This window comes from Nilaparvata lugens, chromosome 1 (genome assembly GCF_014356525.2).
Source record: "Nilaparvata lugens isolate BPH chromosome 1, ASM1435652v1, whole genome shotgun sequence".
NCBI lineage: Eukaryota > Metazoa > Arthropoda > Insecta > Hemiptera > Delphacidae > Nilaparvata > Nilaparvata lugens.
The window spans coordinates 86,753,392-86,765,747 of record NC_052504.1 but is presented as its reverse complement, the minus strand read 5'-3'; positions in this window follow the sequence as shown (position 1 = coordinate 86,765,747).

Sequence of the window (12,356 nt, the reverse complement as noted above, 5' to 3'; positions counted from 1 at the left end):
CTATTTTCAAGCAGTATTCTTTGATAAAATAACTGTAAAACCTCAGTAACTTTCGAAACCTCAGTTTTCAAGTAAATATTTGTTTTTTTCTTTCGATTTGGTAATACTGATAATAAAATATGAGATGATTTGACATTATAATTGGAAAATTAAGAATCTGACATGAAAATCAAAGTTAATTAAAGTTACATCCAGGCTATCATCACGCGAATGAGGAGAAACAACGAACACATAAGACTCAGATCATAACCATCAAACAAGGCAGAGAAACACGAATTAAATAGTACCAAGGATGAACACTATATTTGGGCAACGAAACTACATATATTTGGGACCAAAAATTAACAATTCAATACCAAGTAACATTAGGGAAGAATTCAATAGACACAATTTCAAGAAAAGTTTATTTTCCTGGTTAATTTATATTGGAGTAGAAAATTGTGAAAATTCAGTTAGGCTGTAAATATTGAAACTATTTATTCTTCATTGCTTTCCTTTACTAGTTTTTCATTTTTTTAAATTAGCTTTCTAATTATTATCCTTAATAGAATATTAATATTTATCTACTAATTTAATAATTTTGTTTGTACTATAAATTTTCACTAATAGTAATTATAACGCACAACAAGCAACTAATAACTTATACCCCAACACATATCATTTATAGTGGTGTTTATATTTATTCATTGAATTATCTTTTCGCCACACTGCACAGAAAGCAGCTGTTTTCCAGTCCCTACGTAGATCTGAAAGACATTGTTTGCAGACGACTCTCGTCTGACGTCAGAACAGGTTTCTTTCCGGCCTAGGCCGGAAAGAGTACCCTTTCCAGCCGCTAAGATGGAACTAAGAAAGGTGATCAAAAAACAGCTGATCAAAAAACTTTTCATTATTTGTGTTCATTATTCAATAATTAAAACATTTATAATAATATCATCTTATTGTCATTTGAAAGAATAAAAAAGTATAAACTCAACCTCCCACATAATTGAACATCTTTTAGGTTATTTAGACAAATCAGAATAAAAAATGAAAATACTTGGACAATTTCCTGATATTCAGATTACCTTAGATTTGCTAGAGCTATCACTTTCCACTTCTGCTTTCGGAGGTGCTTAGTAAACAACTATTCTCATTATATTGTTTATTTATGTGTGTGGCGAAAAATAGCGTTCGCACCACGGGCAAAAATGTTTTTCCGACTCTCAATCTTTTCTAGTCCTCGGCCTACGGCCTCAGACTTGAAAACCGATTTCGAGCCGGAAAAATCTCATTTTCTGCTCTAGGTGCGAAATATACTATTGCCTATTAAGAAATTATTCAATGCATGAAACTTCATTGTTTTAATTGTATTAATTATTATAGTGTTCTAATTTGAATTGTAATTGTTTTTGATGAATAAACTTTGATTTGAGATAGTTTATCAGGTAATTTTATGTTAAATTATGTTATTTATAGTCGCTTTATTTGCGAGTTGTAAATCACAAGCCAACAGTATACGTGATAACACAACGCATCTAGGCCTACTGTACCACACTCCACACCTTTTGTGAAGCTAAAACTCAAAACCAGCAATGCTCAGACAAATGGTAGTTGATGAGCAGATTTGTCCTCATTCTTGCATAAGTAAATGTCGCGTTACATAAAAGTTCTAAGACTAGTGTCTAGGAGACAATCCTTATGCAAGCTTTAATACTTACAAATTGTTTTTGGTATAGATTTTCTGACTGAGATTAGATAACCAAGAGCAAATCTATGATGAAATCTCATTGAGAGATCTGAAATGAGAAAACCTATTAAAAATAACTTAAGACGATGTTGGAACAAGACTAGGCTACAACTGATAAGGCTTGATTATACAGCTTATTCATGATTATAATCGTTGGCAAGGACAAAACCTAACTAAACCTTGTTTGATGACCATATTGGTAAAGCTTTCAACATTGATATTGAGTGACTTGGAATAAATAAGTAAGTCGTTATTATTGGACGATAAAATAAAACATAAAATAACAATAACATCTTTGAGAATACAGTTTGAAGTTTCTCTAAACAATTATTTGCACTTTATTCTTATACTCATAATCATAATTCAGAGTGACTTGGAATAAATAAGTAAGTCGTTATTATTGGACAATAAAATAAAACATAAAATAACAATAACATCTTTGAGAATACAGTTTAAAGTTTCTCTGAACAATTATTTGCACTTTATTCTTATACTCATAATAATTCAGTTACCTTCAGATATTTTTAAAGATTACACAAGACTTATTGACAAAAATACAATAATTATTGCCTAAGAGGATATCTAAATATTGAGTTAAATAATATATTTTCTCTTCCCACCCATAGAAAGGGGATTACATAGTGAAATATGCTTTAAATGATAAACATGGGAGCAATTTAAGCTGCCCATAACCGAGCAATTCTTTATTAACTACACTTGCTAGCAAAATATACATTTTAAATCTAAATCCAAAGATTAGATGTTTACATTTTATCAAAATGTTTCATTCGGATTGTTCACCTCAAATCAGGGAAAAGGAATCTCTGATGTAGAATCTGATCCAGGGTTAGAATTTTTTCTAGGCCTTATATATCGTAGATGTTCCAATAAAATCACCACTATTCATAGCTTAGAAAGCCAGGACCTGCACCTTTTAACAATAATTTGTAAATTATTCAAGAAATGAATATACTGTGACGCTACTTTCTTCAAGGTACAGAACCAGTGGTTCAAGAAATTGATATATTATTTGGTGATTCTGACTTTTTTTCTATAAACGCCACAATTGTCCCTGTGTGCAGTGTACTATCTGTACAATCTATGAACAATATCAACAAGTACAGAACAATACAGATAAGTCTATCTCTTTTCTGTATAGGGCTACTTGTAATAAAAATAGAAAGATAAATAAAAATCTCAGTACCCTTTTTGAATTATATAATCACAAAATGTTTCAACTTTGATGCCATTTTCAAGTGTAATATTATTTTCAGATAAGTCTAATATGTTCTATACCAGGGCTCTCCAACCTACGGCCCGCGGATGGATTTTGTACAGATTTAAAAAAATATTTATTTATATACATTTTTGACAACTGTGAGTTCAGTACTCTTCTCTTACTAGCCACTCCATTTCTTAATAAGTGTAAAATTAGCTGTAAACAAGCAGCGATCAACCATTGCGAGATATTAGCAAATGATCTGCACAGACTGCGCATGTCCCTGTGCACGTGCTCGCGAACTGTCTGTGTCCCCTTGTCCCCCTGAATGTAATTGAGACTTGACCAAAATAACCTCCCTAGGCGCGTATTGTCAAGTTGTCATATTACTATTGAAAGAAGTTATTATTATTTTGTTTAAATTACTAAATGTATACATTGTCGAGTTTTCCTGTGACCTTTTTATACTCAAAAAATTAGACTTTGTACTAAAATGAAATGAATTGGTTTGTTTCTTCCTGTGTTTTAATATTAAACCTACTTAAAACTCCTAATATTATTTCAATGGAAATATAATAATTGTACACCCCGCCAATCCCCCGTCGTGTGTGTCCCCACAAGTCAAATTTCATATTAATATTATTTCAATGGAAATATAATAATTGTACACCCCGCCAATCCCCCGTCGTGTGTGTCCCCACAAGTCAAATTTCATGTACATCCTTGTTATTGGCCCTCTTAGTCTCCCAAGAATTAACAATGTGGCCCTTGGATAAAAAAGGTTGGAGACCCCTGTTCTATACTTTTGATTTACTTCTTTTTCTTCCTAGATTTCTATTATAACCACCAATTTCCTATGTGATAGAACAGAATAAAATCGCTGCCTTTATTTTTTACCTAGGAGGGCGGTGTTAGGGCGCAGCCGGCCCTCTCTTACACTCAACCCTCCAATACAATAGGCTAGATGGGTAAATAACTTAGTTGAGTACCTATTTGTATTTTGTGTTGGGCCAGGTTACAAAATAAATAAAACCCTATTTATGCTTAATCGGCTATGAAAGCATCAGTAAGATCAAATGCAACATTCAATCAATCAGCCATTTTATTCTTCAAAAAGACTATAGAATATGGTCCCGCTAAGCCTAAGAAGGTTTTTCAACAGGTGCCTATTCTGTAATACTATACAAAATAAAATGAATGCTACTAAAGTAAGCCCTACTTTCTAGAGAATGATGCAATCACCAACATTGAAGCAGTGACTGAATGTATTTGAAGGTTTCAATAAATCAAAGCATTAGCAAAGATGCAATTCACTTGAACGGAATGAATCAATTATTGTGAAGTGTGTATAATGGTCGCGTTTTCGGCCAACCAAACTGACTATTTCACGCTCAAGTGATTGCGGGTGCGGGAAACCCCGTCCACACACACACACTCACGAGCTGCACATTCACGAGACCAAACCGCATTGCTCAGAGCTCCCACTTGCGAACAAGAGAGAAAAATGAAGACAGAGAGAAAAAATCAAGAAGACAGAGAACAAGAGAGAAACGTGCACGAAATTCACTTTCAGTCTCGACAAAACGTGCGCGCCCTGTGTAAAGCCTACTCCTCTGGAGAAAGGTCGTCGAACCCAGTATAGTACGATTGCCAGCCTGGAATATTGTAGCTCCAATACTAAGCAACTCCTTCCAGTTTACTCTAATGTCTAGGAACTACTCAATAACATTTGCTTGTAACCAACCAATAATGCTGTAACCGCAAATTTAGCAATGCGAAAGCAGCTGCACAAATGAGTTTTCCTGGAGAATTTAACTGTGTTCACTCAATTCGTTCTTAGACTAAAATATTGACAACATCTTAATATCAGTTATTATTTTAAATATATATAATTTTAACTCTTTCCATCACCCACACTCTAGCAAAAAAAAACTTATTTGGGTATCATCAGCAGTGGAAAAAATGTACTGGTCTTCAAACACTAATGAAAAATTGTTGTAAAATTAAATTATATATGGAAAATTATCAATTCGAAATCATATTTTCTCCTACAAAAAATTGTATTGCATCAGTGTTATCGAATACATAACAGCAAATAAAGATAGGCTACTACAGAAAGGGTACTGTTGATATAAATTCCGGTATAATGACAAATAATGGGTGGAGTCTTCTAGAATCACAGAATTACTTGGTTGTGTAACCAGCTGTGGTTTTGCCTGGATATGAAAGTATTGAATGTACTTTCCAAAATAATAGAGAACCGAAAACTGAACGTTTCTTACAAGAACGTTTAAAAAATGTAGAAACAAAAAATAAAAACGGATGTTTTGAAAGTGTAACATGCGCATAAAGTTGTCGATTGTATTAAGGCTGTTCGATACACTTTTTTTCATTATTTAAATTGGATTATCTTTTTCAATATAATTGTTAAGATCATTATTAGAGTGAGAAAAAGTGGCAACTAAAATTTTCAAGTGGTCTAATAAGCGAGTTATGAGTTGTTGAAGTGCTAACTTTCCAGATTCCGTTTTATTTCCAGATCATAAACGGTTTCGACTATATTATTAGAACTTCTCTTAAAAATCCCAAAAATGTATCTTTCCAAACTAAAACATTTTATTCCCCATATCGTACATAAATAAAAAATTAACATTCTTGTAAATTTGATAACTTGTTAATTTTGGCATTAATCGCGAAAAAACGCATATTAGAATAAAGCCAATGGTATACTGAATGTATTAAAAAAACTCCAATGGAAAATTCGAAACCGTTTATGATCTGGAAAGAAAACGGAGTTTAGTACTTCAACAACCCATAACTCGCTTATTAGACCACTTAAAAATTTCAGTTGCCACTTTTTCTCACTCTTATAATGATCTTAACAATTATATTGAAAAAGATTATCCAATTTAAATAATGAAAAAAGTGTACCGAACAGACTTAAAAGAAGTTTTAATCTTAATGAAGCTAAATGTGAGGATGGAATTAAGTGATAATGAATTTTCTGATTTATGACTTCAGTGATTCTGTGTACTTCTTGGACTACTCATATTCAAGACTTAATTAGTTAATTAGTATGATATAGCCCAACTGTAATTAAATAACTAGTTGTTTCATTCCTAAAGAGAAATTAGATTAGTAATTTTTGAAAGAGAATTAAAAGATTAACTACCCATTTCAACAGCAATAATAGCACCGTTGTATGTTGTATTTTAATTTTACATAACGGAATGATAACTTACTTTGTACAGCACTAAAATAATTTCCACCTGCTTTGCCATTGGACTAGTACTCAGTTTACATGGGAGAACAGTTATGGCCCCTATTGACAATCCCCTACTTCAATTGCTAAATTCAGTATGATAGATTGATCATGAAAGTGAGCTATATCCTATAGGGAACAAACTTCAATTAGGATACTCTGAATCAAATAGAACTTTATTGAATCAAAGAAAAATAAAACAGTATCAGATAATAGCTTGTACATAACAGTACATGATTGGTTTTTTCTATAACAGTATCAACTCATTTTCGAATGTTTTTCATAAAAGAAAACTTTTTGCTCACGTTTCTTGAGAGGTGATCAAGTCAATTTTTCGTCGCAGCAATTCATTTGAGATTTGTTTTGGCTTAAACTTTGTCCCAATAACATAAATTGATAGGTAGAAGTTCTGAGTTGAAAAGTAGTTCTTTAGTAATCATAGTAAGTTAGCATTTAATTTAGAATAATTATTCTAAGAATAAATCTAACTTACAATGAGACTTAATAATATCTCTTGAATCTTTCTGAAGACTCATTATGAGAAATAAACAGAGAATGATGTATATTGAAGGAATTGTATAATTGAAAAATATGGATAAATAATTTGAAAGTGATAAATTGACAAAATATTGTCAAATAAGGTATTAAGACTAGAAAAAACATAGGTCGAAGAATACTTTTGATAGAGGACGAATGCAGAAGTGAATATTCAAAATCAAAATCCAAACCTTATTTTACTTATTACTATTCATTATGTTTGTTATGATTGACCGAACACAATAATGTGAGTATATTTTCGACAATAATTTCTTAATTCGTAAGCAATAGCGTTTATTTTATAAAAATAAAACGTCTTCAGAAAAATTTAAAGCCATTTTAAGAAAATCATTTAATCTCAATAAATGAACAGATTTCTCTGCACTTGGATTCGAGAATTTCGACGCTTTAAATATAGTAAACTACTTATATAGGAACAACTTCTTGAACAATATGTTGTTGGTCGTAAACAGATATTAAAGCGTTTCATGAAGCTTTCAGTTGATCAAACATAATTAACAGATTTCTCTACGTAAACGAAAATCCGGGAAGAATTCATCATTGAACGATTACCATGATACGAGATATATATGTTCCTCGTATATGAGGAACTTCAATGGTATCTAATGAATAGTTTTCACTTGACTACTTCATTGTTCCTTTTTTGTTTTCTGTTTCTTTTCTACTCAACAAATACTCAGCTCATTAGCAATAAAATGAGAGAATTAACAAGTTTTCGAACTCCAGAACGTTCAGTGTTTGTGAAAACTATTGTCATGGGCAGTGGAAGGAGGGAGTATCGATGATGTGAAAGTGCATGGAAATGTTTTTAATGGAGGAAGAGAAAATATCGACAATGATCAATGAAAACCAATGAATGATCACCGAATAATTACCGTTCCGCTTCGGTGACAAAGCTCGATTCAGAATCACGGTTCCTGATGTGTCAATACATCTCAACTTCATCAAACATCCTTCCAAATCAGGGAACTTGATCTACAACTTGAAAAATGTTAACTTTGTCAAAACATCATTCCAAATCAGGGAATCTATTCAACAACTTTAAAACGCCTCAACTTCGGATACATCATTCCAAATTAGGGAACCTATTCAACAACTTTGAAACATCTCAACTAGGCAAAAATTTTATTCCAAATCAGGGAACCTATCAGTGACACTGGAACCTATTCGACAACTTTGAAACATCTCAACTAGGCAAAAATTTTATTCCAAATCAGGGAACCTATCAGTGACACTGGAACCTATTCGACAGCTTTGAACTAACTACAGGCCCCACCCGATGATGAAATCAGTAACTGGTTCAGGCAGCAGATATGTAACAGCTATTCAAAAATGAGATCAAGACACCAAGTTGATGAAGACAAATATGACCAAATTTGATTTAAGGAAAAGTGTCAAGGATTGTTAATTGGCAATGGATACAATATCAATTAACTACGCAGCATTTATCAAGTATTATCAATTCAACTACGAGACTGGCATATTTATACCAATGTATAATTTATTATTATATAGTCATCTAGTATACTGTAGTTCAGTATTACATTGTATAGTGTACAATGATTGCAAAAATAATAAAATACATATAAATTTAGATATAATTTAAATATTAATTAAAGTAGGATATGATTATGAAGTAATTTTGTAAACTTCGTATTATCCACCCATGACTGGGTTACAGTCACCAGACTCGATCTAAAACCGTTCCTCTACAGCAGTTATAAAAATCGATAGTTATCAATTATTTTCTAATTTTAATATTATTTTCAGATATCATTCAATCAATCAATTTTATTAGAAAAACATTTTAACATTGTTGGGTCCTGCTAAACCCGTGGGTTTTTCAGCAGGTGCCAGATCAAAACAAAATTATTCACAACGTTAAATTAAAATGAAGTAAAAATAGAATAGAATTAGATTATTTATCGTGAATTATTTAATTAGCTTATTTATCATTTATCATAATATGATGATCATTATTTTTCAATTATATTTGGACTAAGTACCTGTGATTTAACTTCCTCTATACAATCTACTCCTGTTGCAATTTTCCTATTCCTTCCTGTTACATTTGAAAAGAATATGAATAATTTCAAATTTTAGCTCAACTAAAGCATAACTCTGGATAGACACAGATTCATACTTAAAATTGAAAATGATCAACAATAATCTCAAGCACAAAGTAAACCAATTTCTTCTAAGGTCCCAACTTGAGCTATTCATTCATAAATAATCTTATGAAACACTATTTTCAATTCAACAACGTTGTATGTTTGAAAACGTTAAATTTGAAAGATACTTGTGAAAGTTTGAGACAAAACTTGAAAGTTTCAACCAAATTAACAAGTGATTTGTAAAAGTACTGTAGTTGATGTGAAAAATAGTGATTCATAAATAAGGACATGCTGATGAATAAAAGCACTGTTGCATAGTTTTGTTTAGATTTCTACTTTCCAATGGACATTGAAATTGTATCTGTCATTCGACAAGGCCATAAATTGAAAATTCCATTACCGTTGTCATGTTTAACCATTTACCAGCACTAAGATTGATTTGTGGGTCATTGGCCACAGCAGCCTACATTTTCCAAGTGTGTCGTTTCGGTTTAATCTCAGTTTACCAGTCGAACGGCTCTAATCAATTTGTCTCACTTTGTCGGCCAGTCCAGTCGTGCCACCATTGAAGACCAACAACAGAGGTGACCGGTGTCACTCTTTGTACAATATAATAAGTGGTGGGATCCCGTTTACTGTGTTGCACAATGCAGCAATTCAATTGGGATACGTCTAGAAAAATACGGTAATGCAGCAGCAGAAGAATGCTAAGAAGGTTGACCGGGTAACTCCATTCTATACTAGTAGTTCTGTGAACAGTAGACCTCACGCAGTATTCTCATCCACAAGTACCTAATTGAAACTATAGACCTTATGGAAATACAGAAATAGATTGGCTTCTCCACACATCTGTGTAAGCACTTGTCAGCTGATTTATGATGAATAATTCTATAGTCTGCTTTTTACTCCAATATTGGCGTATGAAGGAGGCTCCTTTTTCCTTCCATATTATCCTTGAAATGCAAAATTTCCAAAAACCTTGTATATAAGTCGTCGCGCAATAAAAAAAGGAACATACCTGTCAAATTTCATGAAAATCTATTACCGCGTTTCGCCATAAATGCGCAACATATAAACATATAAACATTCAAACATTAAGAGAAATGCTAAACCGTCGTGTTGAATCTTAGACCTCACTTCGCTCGGTCAACAAATTTATAGGAGGATAAGAAAACAGAAGATCATAGAGTTGGAAGGGAACATTAACACACGAAGCATCGTGAAGAATTGTAAACTGGAGAGCTTCAACCATTTAAAAATATTCAAGCTTGAACCACATTCAGGTTTTACAGTATACATAAACACGAAATAAAAAATCAGACTGTTTGGCATGAAGTTGGAAAGAATCATTGAAATACTGTACATAAAATTTATCATGGAATTTTTAAGAATATCTAAAACAGAATGAAAAATCAGTCCATTATGGAAGAAACATTCATAAACTGTCACTACTTGACGGTTTTCTCTATATTTTATGTCTAGTTTTTTTAGTGTTTCTAAGTACGTTGTCATTTATACCAGAATTGAAATTGAATAGAATTATTGAGCTCAAGCTTTTTTTATATTAGTTGTATCTTTCAAATTATGTGGTATATCTCCATAATACATAACAGATTTAAGAGCTAGTGGTTGACAATTTCTTATTTGTATAGCCTAATTCATTGTTTGTTTTTCATATTGATATCTAAGAATTTTGCAGGTTCATATTTTACATATTCAAGATATACAAGAAAGGTCATGTCGAATTAATAATATTGTTATCATTGGGAAATAGTATGATAAAGAGCTTTCCAAATGTTGTAATTTTTTATAAGTTGATTCTTGAGGCCAGCGTTACTAACTGACAGTTATCAGCTCAAAATCACATCACGGTGGTTCGGTATTCACAGAAAACTAGTGATCTATCAATCTTTCATCATTATCCCCCTATAACTCAAATACAAGTTAACCTCGAAAAAGAAGCCCTTCATACGTAACTGTAATTCGTAAGTAATTACTCCAAATAATTATGTTTGTTTATAGTGAGATACTATTTTATTTATTTAGCGTATGGCAGATACACAACACATATAGAGCTCATGAGTCTCAAATGTCTACATAATACACTATATATTTTACAATTTATTTGAGATGTTGTGTAGTTTTCGGTCAGGAGAACATAAGTTTGTTTGTTTTTGTTAAGGAGATACTATAATAATTATGTAAGCTTTATAGTGAGATTCACTTCATCTGTCAGAATTCCCCATGAATATCCATGAATATATAGTGTATTATGTAGACATTTGAGTCTATGAACTCAAGTAAGACCAAGTTCATTACCTTCCAACCCCCCCATTTTGCATCCAGAAACTTTAATGAGTTGGCCGATTTGAGTGTACCCCAGCAGAGCGTTGCTGTTGATCTTCTAGGAGTAACACTAGATAGTAGATTGGACTGGTCAGTACACACTCAAAAAATATGCTCCAGGGTTAACTCGGCTATTTTCTCTCTGCGAGTGCTCAAAAACACATTGAGCTTCAAAGCCCTAATGGTGGTATATTACGGTTATCTTTTTCCTTTCCTCAAGTATGGCATAACCCTTTGGGGAAGATCAAAATTCTTCATCCAAGTATTTAGATCTCAGAAAAAAGCATTAAGAGTTATTTTTGGTAAGCCCCCCCAATATCCCTGTCGAGAACTATTCCTGAGTAGCAGGATACTTACACTGCCGCCACTGTATATCTTGGAGATCTGTTCATACGTTCACAAAAACCTACCAAACTTCACCCGCAATAATGAAATCCACAGTTACAATACAAGGCACTCAGCCTCCCTATCAGTGGCTGCTCATAGAACCGCCATGTTTGAAAAATCTCCGCAATATATGGGCCCAAAAATATATAATAGATTACCTCAGGATATTAGAGACATGGCGGACTTACGAAGATTCAGAGGAATGTTAAAGAGGTTGTTACTTGAAAGGCCATACTATTCTGTGGATGAGTTTCTGCAGGAGTGATATATTATTGTTCCTTGTCTTTGATTCTTCCCAGGTCCTTGTACATAGGTAATCTTGACTAACTGCGTTTTTATATATACTATATATATATATATATATATATATATATATATATATATATATATATATATATATATATTAATATTTCATGTGACTATTGTATAATTACAGTATTTTAATGTATCATGATATGTGTTGAGAACCTCCTTTAGGTTGCTCTTTTTGACTTATCCCCAGTCTGATTATTCAGATGTTTGGGATGAAATAAAAATAATAATAATATCATCATGGCTTCCCATAAAACGAATGCTGACAGTTTGCAGTAAATCTCGCTATACTAACATGCATACGGTACTGTGAAAGGCAAATGAAAAGTGTTCCAAAATTCCAATTGACCAGTTTATTGCATTGGATTTGAACGCAGAGAACATCAAGTATTAAAAAGTGGCATGATAATTACAACAGTCATAACTATA